General features: G+C 44.2%; 6 non-coding genes across 6 annotated transcripts; all 6 read left to right on the forward strand.

The window, feature by feature from the left end:
- Nucleotides 1–8,625: 8,625 nt before the first annotated feature.
- On the forward strand, nt 8,626–8,710 carry trnas-uga (transfer RNA serine (anticodon UGA)). The gene has a single exon. It is a non-coding gene; the product is annotated as a tRNA-Ser (tRNA).
- A 617-nt stretch (nt 8,711–9,327) lies between these two features.
- On the forward strand, nt 9,328–9,409 carry trnas-uga (transfer RNA serine (anticodon UGA)). The gene has a single exon. It is a non-coding gene; the product is annotated as a tRNA-Ser (tRNA).
- Nucleotides 9,410–10,830: 1,421 nt separating this feature from the next.
- Nucleotides 10,831–10,912, forward strand: trnas-uga (transfer RNA serine (anticodon UGA)). The gene has a single exon. It is a non-coding gene; the product is annotated as a tRNA-Ser (tRNA).
- A 3,460-nt stretch (nt 10,913–14,372) lies between these two features.
- Nucleotides 14,373–14,456, forward strand: trnas-uga (transfer RNA serine (anticodon UGA)). The gene has a single exon. It is a non-coding gene; the product is annotated as a tRNA-Ser (tRNA).
- Nucleotides 14,457–14,726: 270 nt separating this feature from the next.
- trnas-uga (transfer RNA serine (anticodon UGA)) lies at nt 14,727–14,808 on the forward strand. Its single transcript has one exon. It is a non-coding gene; the product is annotated as a tRNA-Ser (tRNA).
- Nucleotides 14,809–15,893: 1,085 nt separating this feature from the next.
- Nucleotides 15,894–15,975, forward strand: trnas-uga (transfer RNA serine (anticodon UGA)). Its single transcript has one exon. It is a non-coding gene; the product is annotated as a tRNA-Ser (tRNA).
- The last annotated feature ends 274 nt before the right edge of the window (nt 15,976–16,249 follow it).

Here is a 16,249-nt window from a genome sequence, read left to right on the forward strand (position 1 = left end):
TCCAGGCATGTTAAAACCTTAAACACATATGGTATATTTTGCTATTGAATGTTGACATAATATTGTTGTAATTTGTTGTAATCAGTGATCCTGTTTTTTGTCTCATCAGGGTGGAGATGCAATGCATTGCACACTCAGATATACATGCTTGAGGGTGTGTCAAGGTGGAATTTAAACCGGTCAGCACAAGCACTTTCTATGACTGAGACATCCAGGACAAAGCTGTATAACATTCGTTTGATGTCCAATGTGAATGCGCTCAGCAACAAAGTGTTGGGAAAACCTCTTCTTCCAGAGTTTATCCCCCCTGGGAAACCTACCGGTAAGAAAAGTCTGCTGCTGATGATGATCAGACCTATATTGTGACATGGTAGGCAAGTAAACAATAATTTTTCCCTTGGTGAATACTTATTGCAGGAGAGCGTATTGCTGTAGAATATCTTCTGGCACAGTCCAACAGAGGAGATCTTCTGAGCCAGCAGATTGGTATTGGTGACATCCTGCCTGAGATCTTGGATGAAGACCTCGAGGACGAATGTCCTGATGTGACCGTACCACAGGCTCATGACCTCACATTGCAGGTAATATTATGTCAAGAGTATATCAGACATCAAAAAAATATTGGAAAACTAATAAACAGTTCATTTTTAATGTAGAACAGACACAAAAAAAATGTAAAAGATTGTTTATTCTTTATTTATTCTTTATTCTGTGTATACTTTTATTAATCACCTCAGCAATTTGGAAGCGGTGGCCCTAGGCCCGGGCCAGATCCCAGGTCCCCATTGGAGGAGAGTGATGCCTCTGCTGGGCCCATCTACTCCCCATTGGAGGAGAGTAATGCCTCTGCTGGGCCCATCTACTCCCCATTGGAGGAGAGTAATGCCTCTGCTGGGCCCGTCTACTCCCCATTAGAGGTGAGTGATGCCTCTGCTGGGCCCATCTACTCCCCATTGGAGGAGAGTAATGCCTCTGCTGGGCCCGTCTACTCCCCATTAGAGGTGAGTGATGCCTCTTCTGGGCCCGTCCTCACCCGATTTGATGAGAGAGATGCCTCCGCAAGTCCCGTCCTCACCCCATTTGAGGAGAGTGTGCTCGTCACTCCAGCTACGGTAAAGTGGATAATGTTTCACCATTAGAAATGTGGGCTTCTTTATATTTGCTCTTGTACCAGATGTTTAAAATGTTATGGTGTTTATTGGTTCAATTCTTGTAACAGGACACTAGGTGTGATGCCAGAGGGATTTCTGGATGGGAGGCAGTTGATGCCTTGGCAGGTTACCTGGTTGGGCTTAACCGAACTATAACAGCACTCTCCAATGCTGAAGTGGCAGAGATTTTGAGGTTATACTCACATCTAAGTGTCTTTGACCAGACCCCCACCAGATACACCCTCAAGAGCAAAAAAACAACTTTGCCAGGACCTTGGAGGGCTTCAAGAAAGCGCAGTGGCTCTGCTCCAGGCCAGCAAGCAGCTGAGAGGTATCTACATCTCATATAGCTATATTCTTTAGTATTTGTATCAATATATTTATGTCAATATGTGAACATGCATATATAATGAGCACTATGTGATCTGGTCATCTATTTGCAGATTGTTCATGGTCCATGGTCAGGCTGCTCACAGACCAGACCAAAACAGAATTTCAGAGTGTGTTGCTCTCAAGCTGTACAAAGAGTACAAGGAAGCCAGAAATAGGCCAAAGGACAATAAAGGGAGGACATTTGCCATACCCCAGTCCATTGTCATGGCATACTCTCACATCAAGCAGCTAGTTGAGGACTGCAGAGAGATCATGGACAGGAGTGACCTGGTACTGGTAAACATTAACAACACCACTGTGTCCTCCTGGTGAGTTCATCTTTAATATCTTCATAAATTGATTGAATTTGTTATGTCTTGTCATGTTGTGTCTGGTTCTTGTTACTCTGTCCCCCTCTGCTGGTCATCATAGGTTACTTTCTCTTTCTCTGCTCTCCCAGCTGTTCCTTATCTCCTCTAACTACCTCGTTCACTCTCTTCCCACCTGTTCCCTTTCTCCTCTGATTAGGTCTCTATTTCCCTCTCTGTTCTTGCTGCTTTCTTTGTCAGATTCTCATTTGAGTTTCTCATGCTAGAAGCAAACTTCTGTCTCGCTCATTTCTACATTGTCCAGCCCAGTCCTGTCCTGTCCTGTCCTGTTGGCATCCGCCTGGCAAGTGCAATCTGTTCTCAGCTAATCATCTTATTATTTACTCTGTCTAGTTCATCTGATGCTACGAGAGACCTGGTAGTCACAGTCTATCTTCGACCCGCGACCTCTCTGAGAGACCTGCAGCCTGTCGCCGCTACTCGGCTATTCTCTACTGCTGTCTAAAGCTTTTGAAGTTACCTGAGAGACTTTTATGTTCCTGTTATCGCCCTCTCTGCGGGTTGTTTGTTTTCTCCATTATCATTCAAGAAGAAGATCTGTGTACTACCCTGTGTTGTCATTAAAAGATTCTGTTCCTGTTAAAACGCTTTTGGGTCCTCACTTACCCTCATAACAGAATTGCATATTTGAACAAAATTTTTAACAATTAACACACTGAAAAATGTTCTGAAAAACTCTTGTGTGTGTTTTGTTTTCTGTCTCTGCAGGCTGCATGATCGCCAAAAGAGAACTGAATGGGGTTCTTTACTTCAGGGTGTGCAGCTTCCACAGCAGATTGCCGTGGCTAAAAAATCCCTCCTGGAGGTTCGTGACCTACCATCACAGCCAGTTCAGCATGGACACACTCTTTTGGAGTTCCAGGAGCCTGAGAACCGTGAGGGCGAGGCAAAAATCCGCCAGCGACACAGTTCCAGAATACCTGCTATTCCACACACAGGTGGGGGAGACGCAGCTATTGCCAAACACGATGCTGCTTCCTCTCAAAACAGCTGTATGGAGGGCTGGTCCTCTGCCTACCAGCCATCCCCAACATACTACCAGAGCTGGTCTTCTTACCAGGCACCCCTGGCACACTCTCATGTTTGGTCCTCCACCCACCCACAACCCTCAGCATCCACCCAGGGCTGGTCTGCAACCCACCCACCAACCTCAGCATCAGAATCAGAATCAGAATCAGAAAGAGCTTTATTGCCAAGTGTGCTTGCACACACAAGGAATTTGTTTTGGTACTGAGGCTTCCAGTGGACATATACAAATACAACATGAAACATAATACTACAAATTATAAGAATAAAAAATAAAAATATAAATATATGAGAATAAAACTATCACAGTTGGGTTTAGTCAGAATAGACATTTCCAGATTTACAGATTATGAACCTATTTACAGTGTTTTGAATATTATAAATAAATAAATCTACATATAAGTATCACCTGAGTTGTGGGATATTGCACTAAACAGTGGGAGTATTGCACTTACAGGCATATGCCTTGGGAGGAGTGTTAACTGTTCAGGAGGGAAATGGCCTGTGGGAAGAAACTGTTCCTGTGCCGAGATGTTCTTGTGGCCAGTGATCTGAGTCTCCGTCTTGACGGTAACAGTTCAAACAGGTGGTGTCCAGGGTGAGTGGAGTCTGTGATGATTTTACCTGCTCTCTTCCTCACTCTGGAAGAGTACAGGTCCTGGAGGTTTGGCAGGGGGGCACCAATAATCCTCTCCGCAGTCCGGACTGTCCGTTGTAGTCTCCTGATGTCTGATTTGGTAGCTGAACCAAACCAGACAGTGATGGAAGCGCACAAGACAGACTCAATGACGGCTGAGTAGAACTGAATCAGCAGATCCTGTGGCAGGTTGAACTTCCTCAGCTGGCGAAGGAAGTACAGTCTCTGCTGGGCCTTTTTCACAGTGGAGTCAATGTGATTGTCCCACTTCAGGTCCTGAGAGATGATAGTGCCCAGGAACCTGAATGACTCCACTGCTTCCACAGTGCTGTTCATGATGGTGAGTGGGAGGAGTGCTGAGCTGTTCCTCCTGAAGTCCACGATCATCTCCACTGTTTTGAGCGTGTTCAGCTCAAGGTTGTTATAACTGCACCAGGCAGCCAGCTGTTCAACCTCCAGTCTGTAAGCAGACTCGTCACCGTTTCGGATGAGACCGATGACAGTGGTGTCGTCTGCAAATTTCAGGAGCTTGACAGTGGGGTCTTTAGAAGTGCAGTCATTAGTGTACAGGGAGAAGAGCAGTGGGGAGAGAACGCACCCTTGGGGAGCACCAGTGCTGATTGTGAGTGTCTTGGATGTGTGTTTCCCCAGTCTCACTAGCTGCTGCCGGTCCGTCAGGAAGCTGGTGATCCACTGACAGATCGAGGATGGTATGGAGAGCTGGGTCAGTTTGGCTGTGAGAAGACCAGGCATGATGGTATTGAAGGCCGAACTGAAGTCCACAAAGAGGATCCTTGCATAAGTCCCTGGTCTGTCGAGATGTTGCAGGATATAATGCAGTCCCATGTTGACTGCATCATCCACAGACCTGTTTGCTCTGTAAGCAAACTGAAAGGGATCCAGCAGGGGTCCAGTGATGTCCTTCAGGTGGGCCAGCACCAGTCTTTCAAACGACTTCATGACCACAGACGTGAGAGCGACAGGTCTGTAGTCATTAAGTCCAGTGATTTTGGGTTTTTTGGGGACAGGAATGATAGTGGAGCGTTTGAAGCAGCAGGGAACTTCACACTGCTCCAATGATCTGTTGAAGATCTGCGTGAAGACCGGGGCCAGTTGGTCAGCGCAGGCTTTTAAACAAGCAGATGAGATGCCGTCTGGGCCTGAGGCTTTCCTAGTCTTCTGTTTTTTGAAGACTCGGCTCACGTCCTCCACACAGACCTTAAGCTCAGGTTGGATGGCAGGAGGGGGGAGTGATAATTGGAGAACAGGAGGTGATGCTGAATGTGTGAAGTGCAGATCAGACCGGGTGTGTGGTGTGAATGAGGGCTTTTCAAACCGGCAGTAAAATGAATTTAAATCGTCAGCCAGGTGTTGATTGTCCACAGATCGAGGGGATGGTGACTTGTAGTTGGTAATGTTCCTCAGGCCATTCCAGACTGATGATGGGTCGTTGGATGAAAACTGGTTTTTCAGTTTATCAGAGTAGTTCCTTTTAGCAACTCTGATCTCCTTTGTCAATCTGTTTCTGGCCTGGTTATACAAGATTTTATCCCCACTTCTGTAAGCATCCTCTTTGGCATGACGAAGGTGTTTGAGTTTCCCAGTAAACCATGGTTTATCATTAGTGAATGATAAGAATGTCCTGGTAGGAATGCATGTATCTTCACAGAAACTTATATATGATGTTACAGTATCTGTGAGCTCATCCAGATCATTGGTAGCAGCTTCAAAAACAGTCCAATCAGTGCAATCAAAGCAGGCCTGTAGATTCTGCTCTGCTTCATTAGTCCATCTTTTCACAGTCCTTATTCCAGGTTTAGCTGATTTCAGTTTCTGCCTGTAGGTCGGTATGAGATGAACCAAACAGTGATCAGAGAGCCCCAAAGCTGCCCGTGGGACGGAGTGATATGCATTTCTTATTGTGGTGTAACAGTGGTCCAGTATATTACTGTCTCTGGTGGGACATGTAACGTGCTGTCTGTATTTTGGTAGTTCACGGGAAAGATTTGCTTTGTTAAAATCCCCAAGAATGATTAAAAGAGAGTCTGGGTACCTTTGTTCCGTTTCAGATATTTGTTCAGCCAGCTGTTGTAGCGCCGCGCTCGCGCACGCGTCTGGAGGGATGTAAACATTCACGAGAATGAAAGAGGAAAATTCCCGAGGCGAGTAGAAGGGTTTACAGTTTATGAAATGTGCCTCTAAATTAGGAGAGCACATCTTCTTCAGTGTTGTTGATTGTCTTCTTTCGTTAATGTAGAAACACAATCCACCACCTCTCGTTTTCCCCGTTAGCTCCGCGATGCGATCCGCTCGGAACAGCTGGAAGCCCGGCAGATGTATTGCGTTGTCCGGTATGGCTTCACTCAGCCAGGTTTCAGTGAAGCACAAAGCAGCAGAGTTTAAAAAGTCCTTGTTAGTGTGGGTGAGGAGAAGAAGTTCATCCGTTTTGTTAGGAAGGGATCGGAGATTCGCGAGATGAATGCTGGGGAGTGCAGTGCGCAGGCCGCGCTCGCGGAGTTTAACCAGCGCGCCGGCTCGCTTCCCGCGTTTGCGTCTGAACGCGCGTTTGAACAACAACGCTGCCCCTCCGACGAGAATGTCCAGCAAAACGTCCGAATAATCAAAAACTGTAGAAAAGGTTTCTGGTGTGTGTTTCCTAATGTCCAGTAGTTCGTCTTTGGTGAAACTGATAGGAAAAGAATGACTAAACGCAGAACAAACGAACAAAAACAACACAATAGCTGGAGAGCTCCACACCGAGGCAGCCATCCGCGGCGCCATCTTGCATCCAGCCAGGGCTGGTCTACAATCCACCCACCACCCTCAGCATCCATCCAGGGCTGGCCTGCCACCCAACCACCACCCTCAGCATCCACCCAGGGCTGGTCTGCAACCCACCCACCACCCTCAGCATCCACCCAGGGCTGGTCCTCCAACCAGGGCTGGTCTGCAACCCACCCACCACCCTCAGCATCCACCCAGGGCTGGTCCTCCAACCAGGGCTGGTCTGCAACCCACCCACCACCCTCAGCATCCACCCAGGGCTGGTCTGCAAACCACCCACCAACCTCAGCATCCACCCAGGGCTGGTCTGCAACCCACCCACCACCCTCAGCATCCATCCAGGGCTGGCCTGCCACCCAACCACCACCCTCAGCATCCACCCAGGGCTGTTCATCCACCTCCTACTGTCCTGACCAACCTAGGTTCCCTCACCAAGCACTAGATCCCTTTAATCGCCAGCGTGAATGGCGATTACGCAAGGCAGCTCTTGAGAACCAGGAGCGACTGAGGAAAGGTGAGCCCCCAAAGATGAGAAAGGCAAAAGAGAGCTACCACTATGAGTGTAAGCTGTGTGGTCAACCTAAATCAAAGCAAACTGGACACTCACAGGTACGTGGCAAATGGTACTGCCCTGCATCTGGACAGACCCTTGAGGAGTGGAGAAGCTCTTTGTAAATGCACCTAATACATTCTTTTTTATAAATATTTTTAATAATAATATGTTTTATTTATTTTAAGAAAATGTTCACATTCACTGTTCAAACCATCTGCAAAGAAAAAACAAGCAAGAAAATAAAGTAGAAAAAAGTATATTTGCTGTTGCAAATAGAAAAAACATTATTAGTTGCTGTTGCAACTATTTTCAAAAAACAAAATACATAGGATAGTTGCTGATGCAACTATTTCCAAAAAAAAAAAAAAAAAAATTGTGGTGTAATAGTAACACGTCCATCCTTTGGGTGGGAGACTCCAGGTGCAATTCCTGGCAAGAGTGTGCAACTTGTTGGGCCAATCAGTATTTAATAAAAAAATAATTTGACATAATTTAATCTGCATTTTCTCCTTCTTTTCTCATTATTATTACAAGATGTAGCGGCGGTCATAATTATTATCATAACATTTTGTTAATAACAAAGCATTATTATTCATACCAATCCTATTTGTATCTGATTTTAAGACATATTTGATAGATTCATTGCAATCTCTAATAGTTTACGTTTATTGAGACATGTTCCAATAGCTGAAAAAAGCTGCCCAGGAGGATGAGGAGCTAGTGTCAAAGGGGGAACCGCCACGGAAGAGGCTGACAAACGAAAAGTACCACTACACCTGCAAGGGGTGTGGACAGGACAAAATAAAAGGACTGGACACACCCAGCTGAAGGGGCAGTGGTACTGTCCAGCATCAGGACTGACCCTGGATGACTGGAGGAAGAGTGTATAATTGCTGTCACCATTACTTGTCTGTCTGCTACAATAAAGTTTAATAATTTTATTGGAGCCAATAACAGCCTTCACGTTTTTATTTAATTTCCTCTTGAATACCAGGACAGTGAGTGTCATCCATTGAATGTAATTGTTAAAACTAAAGCCAGAATTACTTGCAGAATCATTTTACATTTATTCACAAAACCCAACACTCTATGCTCAATTTGGAATATGTTTTATTCACTTGTGCTGCACAGATGTAGTCTTTCAAATAATTGAGTTTACAAAAAAAGGAGGGGAAACATGATGGGAGAGTTATTTACATTTACATTTATACACTGTTAATACTGTTATAGCTTTAAAAGTAGCATGTGACATTTTGAGTTAATTATTTGAATATTGATTTGTTAACATCACAAAATATGTTTACTTACAAGAGCGTTTGCTTTAGATGCATTCATGTGCATAATTGCATAATCACAGGGTTACTACTGTAGGGATTTATATGGAAAAGAGTTCCTGTGTTAAAAATGACTACGTTACCCACAATGCATTGCATGTAGTACTTCCGGAATGCACTAGGAGACTAGAGAACAAGCGAAGATGCAAGCGATATTGCCACGACATAGGTTCGAATCCCGCAAGAGACATGAAATTAAAGTGATGATAAACCTTGCAATAAGTGCAGAACTGTATGTAAACAATGTTGAGAAGATAAGAAAGTAGATAAAAATTGATATATTGTACGTTTTGCTCCTTTTTTCTCCTCTTCTTTTTCTCCCTTTCCCCCCTCTTCCTCCCTCTTTTCTTCTCTCCCCCCCTCCCAAGCAGTCTCTTTGGCCCCTTCCTTGGCCGAGAGGTTAAGGCGATGGACTTGAAATCCATTGGGGTCTCCCCGCGCAGGTTCGAACCCTGCCGACTACGTGGGTCCTTGTCTCTTTGCGAGAGGAATTGTGACATCCTTTGTACGAGCTGCTTTATTCTCTAACATGGAAAATTGGGCAACCCACATCTCTTTTCTAGCTTGAAGTGAGCAGGTTTTTGTGTAGGTGAAGACATTTTTGAACTCCTTATTGCCAACACAATATATTAGCTGAGTGGATCCTCTGCTGCTCACATCAAAATAATGGTTGGCCCCGGTGTTCTCTGCTGCTCATATCCAGAAAAGAAAATAGCATGTGACTCACTCAGAGTGTAGTCGTGGCCGAGAGGTTAAGGCGATGCACTTGATATCCTTTGGGGTTTCCCCGTGCAGGTTCGGACCCTGCCGACTATGTGTCTCTTTGTCTGCTTGCGACATCCAAGATCTTTGTACGAGCTGCTTTTTCTCTAACATGGAACATTGGGCAACCCACACCTCTTTTCAAGCCTGAAGTGAGAAGGTATTTGTGTAGGTGAAGACGTAGTTGAACTCCTTTTTGCCAACACAATATGTTAGCTGAGTGGATCCTCTGCTGCTTACATCGACATTAATGGTTGGCCCCGGTGGTCTCTGCTGCTCACATCCAGAAACGGAAATAGCATGTGACTCACTATCAAGAGTAGTCGTGGCCGAGAGGTTAAGGCGATGGACTTGAAATCCATTGGGGTCTCCCCGCGCAGGTTCGAACCCTGCCGACTACGTGGCTCCTTGTCTCTGTGCGAGAGGAATTGTGACATCCTTTGTACAAGCTGCTTTATTCTCTAACATGGAAAATTGGGCAACCCACATCTCTTTTCAAGATTGAAGTGAGAAGGTATTTTTGTAGGTGAAGACGTAGTTGAACTCCTTTTTGCCAACACAATATATTAGCTGAGTGGATCCTCTGCTGCTCACATCAAAATAATGGTTGGCCCCGGTGTTCTCTGCTGCTTATATCCAGAAAAGAAAATAGCATGTGACTCACTCACAGTGTAGTCGTGGCCGAGAGGTTAAGTCTATGCACATGATATCCATTGGGGTTTCCCCGTGCAGGTTCGGACCCTGCCGACTACATGTCTCTTTGTCTGCTTGTGACATCCAAGATCTTTGTATGAGCTGCTTTTTCTCTAACTTGGAAAATTGGGCAAACCACATCTCTTTTCAAGCATGAAGTGAGAAGATATTTGTGTAGGTAAAGACGTAGTTGAACTCCTTTTTGCCAACACAATATGTTAGCTGAGTGGATCCTCTGCTGCTTACATCGACATTAATGGTTGGCCCCGGTGTTCTCTGCTGCTCACATCCAGAAACGGAAATAGCATGTGCCTCACTATCAAGAGTAGTTGTGGCCGAGAGGTTATGGCGATGGGCTCTAAATCCATTGGGGTTTCCCCGCGCAGGTTCGAACCCTGCCGACTATGTGGCTCTTTGTCTGCTTGTGACAGGAATCATGACATCCAGGATCTTTTGTATGAGCTGCTTTTTTTTCTAACACAGAAATTGGGCTCATTTCAAGCCTGAAGTGAGCATTGTTTAAGGAGGATTAACACTTTAAGGTTAGTTCGGTTCAATTCCCTGTTTGGGTGAAAATCTGACAGTTTGTTGCATACATTCCCTAATCACTTCTTGTCCTCTTCCCAGCCTTTGAGGGAGGTGTTCATCCTCTGCTGCTCACATCCAAGTCAAGTCAAGTCATCCTCATTTATATAGCCTTTTTAAAAATGTAGATTGTTTCAAAGTAGCTTTTTACAGAGATAAACATATTATTTAAGGTAACAGAGATTGGTTTGGTTTTATAGTGGTTCTTGAATAATGTTATTTCCAGCTAAAGTTAGTTTTGATTGATTCACTTCCGTCGAAATGATCATTTGTTATTAAATTAGGGGCCGCTAAGACGACACCGTTCTCTCTAAACAGACTTTAAACACGACTCTAACATGGAAAATTTGGTAAACCACATCTCTTTTCAAGATTGAAGTGAGAAGGTATTTTTGTAGGTGAAGACGTAGTTGAACTCCTTTTTGCCAACACAATATATTAGCTGAGTGGATCCTCTGCTGCTCACATCAAAATAATGTTTGGCCCCGGTGTTCTCTGCTGCTCACATCACGTAAAGAAAATAGCATGTGAACCACTATCAAGAATAGTCGTGGCCGAGAGGTTAAGGCGATGGACTTGAAATCCTTTGGGGTCTCCCCACGCAGGTTCGAACCCTGCAGACTACGTGGCTTCTAGTCTTTTTGCGAGAGGAATTGTGACATCCTTTGTATGAGCTGCTTTATTCTCTAGCATGGAAAATTGGGCAACCCACATCTCTTTTCAAGCTTGAAGTGGGCAGGTTTTTGTGTAGGCGAAGACGTTGTTGAACTCCTTTTTGCCAACACAATATATTAGCTGAGTGGATCCTCTGTTGTTCGCATCAAAATAATGGTTGGCCCCGGTGTTCTCTGCTGCTAACATCCAGAAAAAAAAATAGCATGTGACTCACTCACAGTGTAGTTGTGGCAGAGAGGTTAAGGCGATGAACTCAAAATCCATTGTGGTTTCCCCTGACAGGGTCGAACCCTGCCAAGTACATGTCTCTTTGTCTGCTTGCGACAGGAATTGTTACATCCAAGATCTTTGTACGAGCTGCTTTTTTCTCTAACATGGAACATTGGGCAACCCACACCTCTTTTCAATTCTGAAGTGAGAAGGTATTTGTGTAGGTGAAGACGTAGTTGAACTCCTTTTTGCCAACACAATATGTTAGCTGAGTGGATCCTCTGCTGCTTACATCGACATTAATGGTTGGCCCCGGTGGTCTCTGCTGCTCACATCCAGAAACGGAAATAGCATGTGACTCACTATCAAGAGTAGTCGTGGCCGAGAGGTTAAGGCGATGGACTTTAAATCCATTGGGGTCTCCCCGCGCAGGTTCGAACCCTGCCGACTACGTGGCTCCTTGTCTCTGTGCGAGAGGAATTGTGACATCCTTTGTACAAGCTGCTTTATTCTCTAACATGGAAAATTGGGCAACCCACATCTCTTTTCAAGATTGAAGTGAGAAGGTATTTTTGTAGGTGAAGACGTAGTTGAACTCCTTTTTGCCAACACAATATATTAGCTGAGTGGATCCTCTGCTGCTCACATCAAAATAATGGTTGGCCCCGGTGTTCTCTGCTGCTCATATCCATAAAAGAAAATAGCATGTGACTCACTCACAGTGTAGTCGTGGCCGAGAGGTTAAGGCTATGCACATGATATCCATTGGGGTTTCCCCGTGCAGGTTCGGACCCTGCCGACTACATGTCTCTTTGTCTGCTTGTGACATCCAAGATCTTTGTATGAGCTGCTTTTTCTCTAACATGGAAAATTGGGCAAACCACATCTCTTTTCAAGCATGAAGTGAGAAGATATTTGTGTAGGTAAAGACGTAGTTGAACTCCTTTTTGCCAACACAATATGTTAGCTGAGTGGATCCTCTGCTGCTTACATCGACATTAATGGTTGGCCCCGGTGTTCTCTGCTGCTCACATCCAGAAACGGAAATAGCATGTGCCTCACTATCAAGAGTAGTTGTGGCCGAGAGGTTATGGCGATGGGCTCTAAATCCATTGGTGTTTCCCTGCGCAGGTTCAAACCCTGCCGACTATGTGGCCCTTTGTCTGCTTGCGACATCCAAGATCTTTGTATGAGCTGCTTTTTCTCTAACAGGGAAAATTGGGCAACCCACATCTCTTTTCAAGCCTGAAGTGAGAAGGTATTTGTGTAGGTGAAGACGTAGTTGAACTCCTTTTTGCCAACACAATATGTTAGCTGAGTGGATCCTCTGCTGTTCACAATGAAATTAATGGTTGGCCCCGGTGTTCTCTGCTCCTCACATCCAGAGACGGAAATAGCATGTGACTCACTATCAAGAGTAGTTGTGGCCGAGAGGTTATGGCGATGGGCTCTAAATCCATTGGGGTTTCCCCGCGCAGGTTCAAACCCTGCCGACTATGTGGCTCTTTGTCTGCTTGTGACAGGAATTGTGACATCCAGGATCTTTGTATGAGCTGCTTTTTTTTCTAACACAGAAATTGGGCTCATTTCAAGCCTGAAGTGAGCATTGTTTAAGGAGGATTTACATTTTAAGGTAAGTTCGGTTCAATTCCCTGTTTGGGTGAAAATCTGACAGTTTGTTGCATACATTCCCTAATCACTTGTTGTCCTCTTCCCAGCCTTTGAGGGAGGTGTTCATCCTCTGCTGCTCACATCCAAGTCAAGTCAAGTCAAGTCATCCTCATTTATATTGCGCTTTTAACAATGTAGATTGTTTCAAAGCAGCTTTTTACAGAGATAAACATATAATTTAAGGTAACAATTCAAATTTATTTGTATAGCGCTTTTCACAATACACATTGTCTCAAAGCAGCTTTACAGAAAGTGCATTTCGGAAATGTACATAGAAAAATACAGTCAGTTAATTATGTATTAATTTATGGCATAACATATCGCCGGCTTTGAGTCGTCTCTTCACAGGCGTCGAGTCGTCTCTTCACAGGCGTTGGGGCATCTGAAGTCTCCGTGAGAGGCTGGATACAAACTGGAGCTGACGAACGCTATTTACCTCGGGAATAGCGTCCCGAGATAACAGCAGAAAGGCAGATGGGAAATAATTAGCATAGCTGATGTTCATAATGTTAATGCATTCGAACTGATTCAGCAGTAGTATTAAAGGTTAAGCATTAAGTAAATGCTTGGTTAAAGAGATGCGTCTTTAATCTAGTTTTAAACTGGGACCGCGAGTCTGAGTCTCGAACAATATCAGGAAGGCTATTCCAGAGTTTAGGAGCTAAATGTGAGAACGCCCTCCCTCCTTTAGTGGACTTAGATATCCTGGGAATGACCAGAAGCCTCGAATTTAGTGATCTTAAAGAGCGCGATGGATTGTATGGCGATAGAAGGTCTGTTAAATACACAGGAGCTAAACCATTTAGGGCTTTATAGGTCAGTAGGAGTACTTTGTAATTGATACGTAACTTAATAGGTAACCAGTGTAGAGATGATAAAATAGGTGTTATATGATCATATTTTCTTGATCTAGTAAGAACTTTAGCGGCTGCATTTTGCACTAACTGTAGCTTGTTTATTGAGGATGCAGAACAACCAGCTAATAAAGCATTACAGTAATCTAGTCTTGAGGTCATGAGTGCATGAACTAACTTTTCTGCATCAGAAACAGATAGCATGTTACGTAGCTTAGCAATGTTTCTAAGGTGGATTTATATAGCGCTTTTAACAATGTAGATTGTTTCAAAGCAGCTTTTTACAGAGATAAACATATAATTTAAGGTAACAGAGATTGGTTTGTTTTTATAGTGGTTCTTGAATAATGTTATTTCCAGCTAAAGTTAGTTTTGATTGATTCACTTCCGTCGAAATGATCATTTGTTATTAAATTAGGGGCCGCTAAGACGACACAGTTCTCTCTAAACAGACTTTAAACACGACTCTAACATGGAAAATTTGGTAACCCACATCTCTTTTCAAGATTGAAGTGAGAAGGTATTTTTGTAGGTGAAGACGTAGTTGAACTCCTTTTTGCCAACACAATATATTAGCTGAGTGGATCCTCTGCTGCTCACATCAAAATAATGTTTGGCCCCGGTGTTCTCTGCTGCTCACATCCCGAAAAGAAAATAGCATGTGACTCACTATCAAGAATAGTCGTGGCCGAGAGGTTAAGGCGGTGGACTTGAAATCCATTGGGGTCTCCCCACGCAGGTTAGAACCCTGCAGACTTCGTGGCTTCTTGTCTCTTTGCAAGAGGAATTGTGACATCCTTTGTACGAGCTGCTTTATTCTCTAACATGGAAAATTGGGCAACCCACATCTCTTTTCAAGCTTGAAGTGGGCAGGTTTTTGTGTAGGTGAAGACGTTGTTGAACTCCTTTTTGCCAACACAATATATTAGCTGAGTGGATCCTCTGTTGCTCGCATCAAAATAATGGTTGGCCCCGGTGTTCTCTGCTGCTCACATCCAGAAAAGAAAATAGCATTTGACTCACTCATAGTGTAGTTGTGCCCGAGAGGTTAAGGAGATGGACTTGAAATCCATTGGGGTTTCCCCGCGCAGGCTCGAACCCTGCCAACTATGTGGCTCTTGTCTGCTTGCGACAGGAATTGTCACATCCAAGATCTTTGTAGGAGCTGCTTTTTTCTCTAACATGGAAAATTGGGCAACCCACATCTCTTTTCAAGCCTGAAGTGAGAAGGTATTTGTGTAGGTAAAGACGTAGTTGAACTCCTTTTTGCCAACACAATATGATAGCTGAGTGGATCCTCTGCTGCTCACATCGACATTAATGTTTGGCCCCGGTGTTCTCTGCTTCTCACATCCAGAAACGGAAATAGCATGTGACTCACTATCAAGAGTAGTTGTGGCCGAGAGGTTATGGCAATGGGCTCTAAATCCATTGGAGTTTCCCCGCGCAGGTTCAAACCCTGCCAACTATGTGGCTCTTTGTCTGCTTGTGACAGGAATTGTGACATCCAGGATCTTTGTATGAGCTGCTTTTTTTTCTAACACAGAAATTGGGCTAATTTCAAGCCTGAAGTGAACATTGTTTAAGGAGGATTTACACTTTAAGGTAAGTTTGGTTCAATTCCCTGTTTGGGTGAATATCTGACAGTTTGTTGCATACATTCCCTAATCACTTGTTGTTCTCTTCCCAGCCTTTGAGGGAGGTGTTCATCCTCTGCTGCTCACATCCAAGTCAAGTCAAGTCAAGTCATCCTCATTTATATAGCGCTTTTAACAATGTAGATTGTTTCAAAGCAGCTTTTTACAGAGATAAACATATAATTTAAGGTAACAGAGATTGGTCTGGTTTTATAGTGGTTCTTGAATAATGTTATTTCCAGCTAAAGTTAGTTTTGATTGATTCACTTCCGTCGAAATGATCATTTGTTATTAAATTAGGGGCCGCTAAGACGACACCGTTCTCTCTAAACAGACTTTAAACTCGACTCTAACATGGAAAATTGGGCAACCCACATCTCTTTTCAAGCTTGAAGTGAGAAGGTATTTGTGTAGGTGAAGACATAGTTGAACTCCTTTTTGCCAACACAATATATTAGCTGAGTGGATCCTCTGCTGCTCATATCAAAATAATGGTTGGCCCCGGTGTTCTCTGCTGCTCACATCCAGAAAAGAAAACAGCATGTGACTCACTATCAAGAGTAGTCGTGGCCGAGAGGTTAAGGCGATGGACTTGAAATCCATTGGGGTCTCCCCGTGCAGGTTCGAACCCTGCCGACTACGTGGCTCCTTGTCTCTTTGCGAGAGGAATTGTGACATCCTTTGAATGAGCTGCTTTATTCTCTAACACGGAAAATTGGGAAACCCACATCTCTTTTCAAGCTTGAAGTGAGCAGATTTTTGTGTAGGTGAAGACTTTGTTGAACTCCTTTTTTCCAACACAATATATTAGCTGAGTGGATCCTCGGCTGCTCACATCAAAATAATGGTTGGCCCCGGTGTTCTCTGCTGCTCATATCCGGAAAAGAAAATAGCATGTGACTCACTCACAGTGTAG

The sequence above is a fragment of the Siphateles boraxobius genome, unplaced genomic scaffold, assembly GCF_051911475.1.
Source record: "Siphateles boraxobius isolate OS27281-9 unplaced genomic scaffold, OSU_SipBor_1 7, whole genome shotgun sequence".
NCBI lineage: Eukaryota > Metazoa > Chordata > Actinopteri > Cypriniformes > Leuciscidae > Siphateles > Siphateles boraxobius.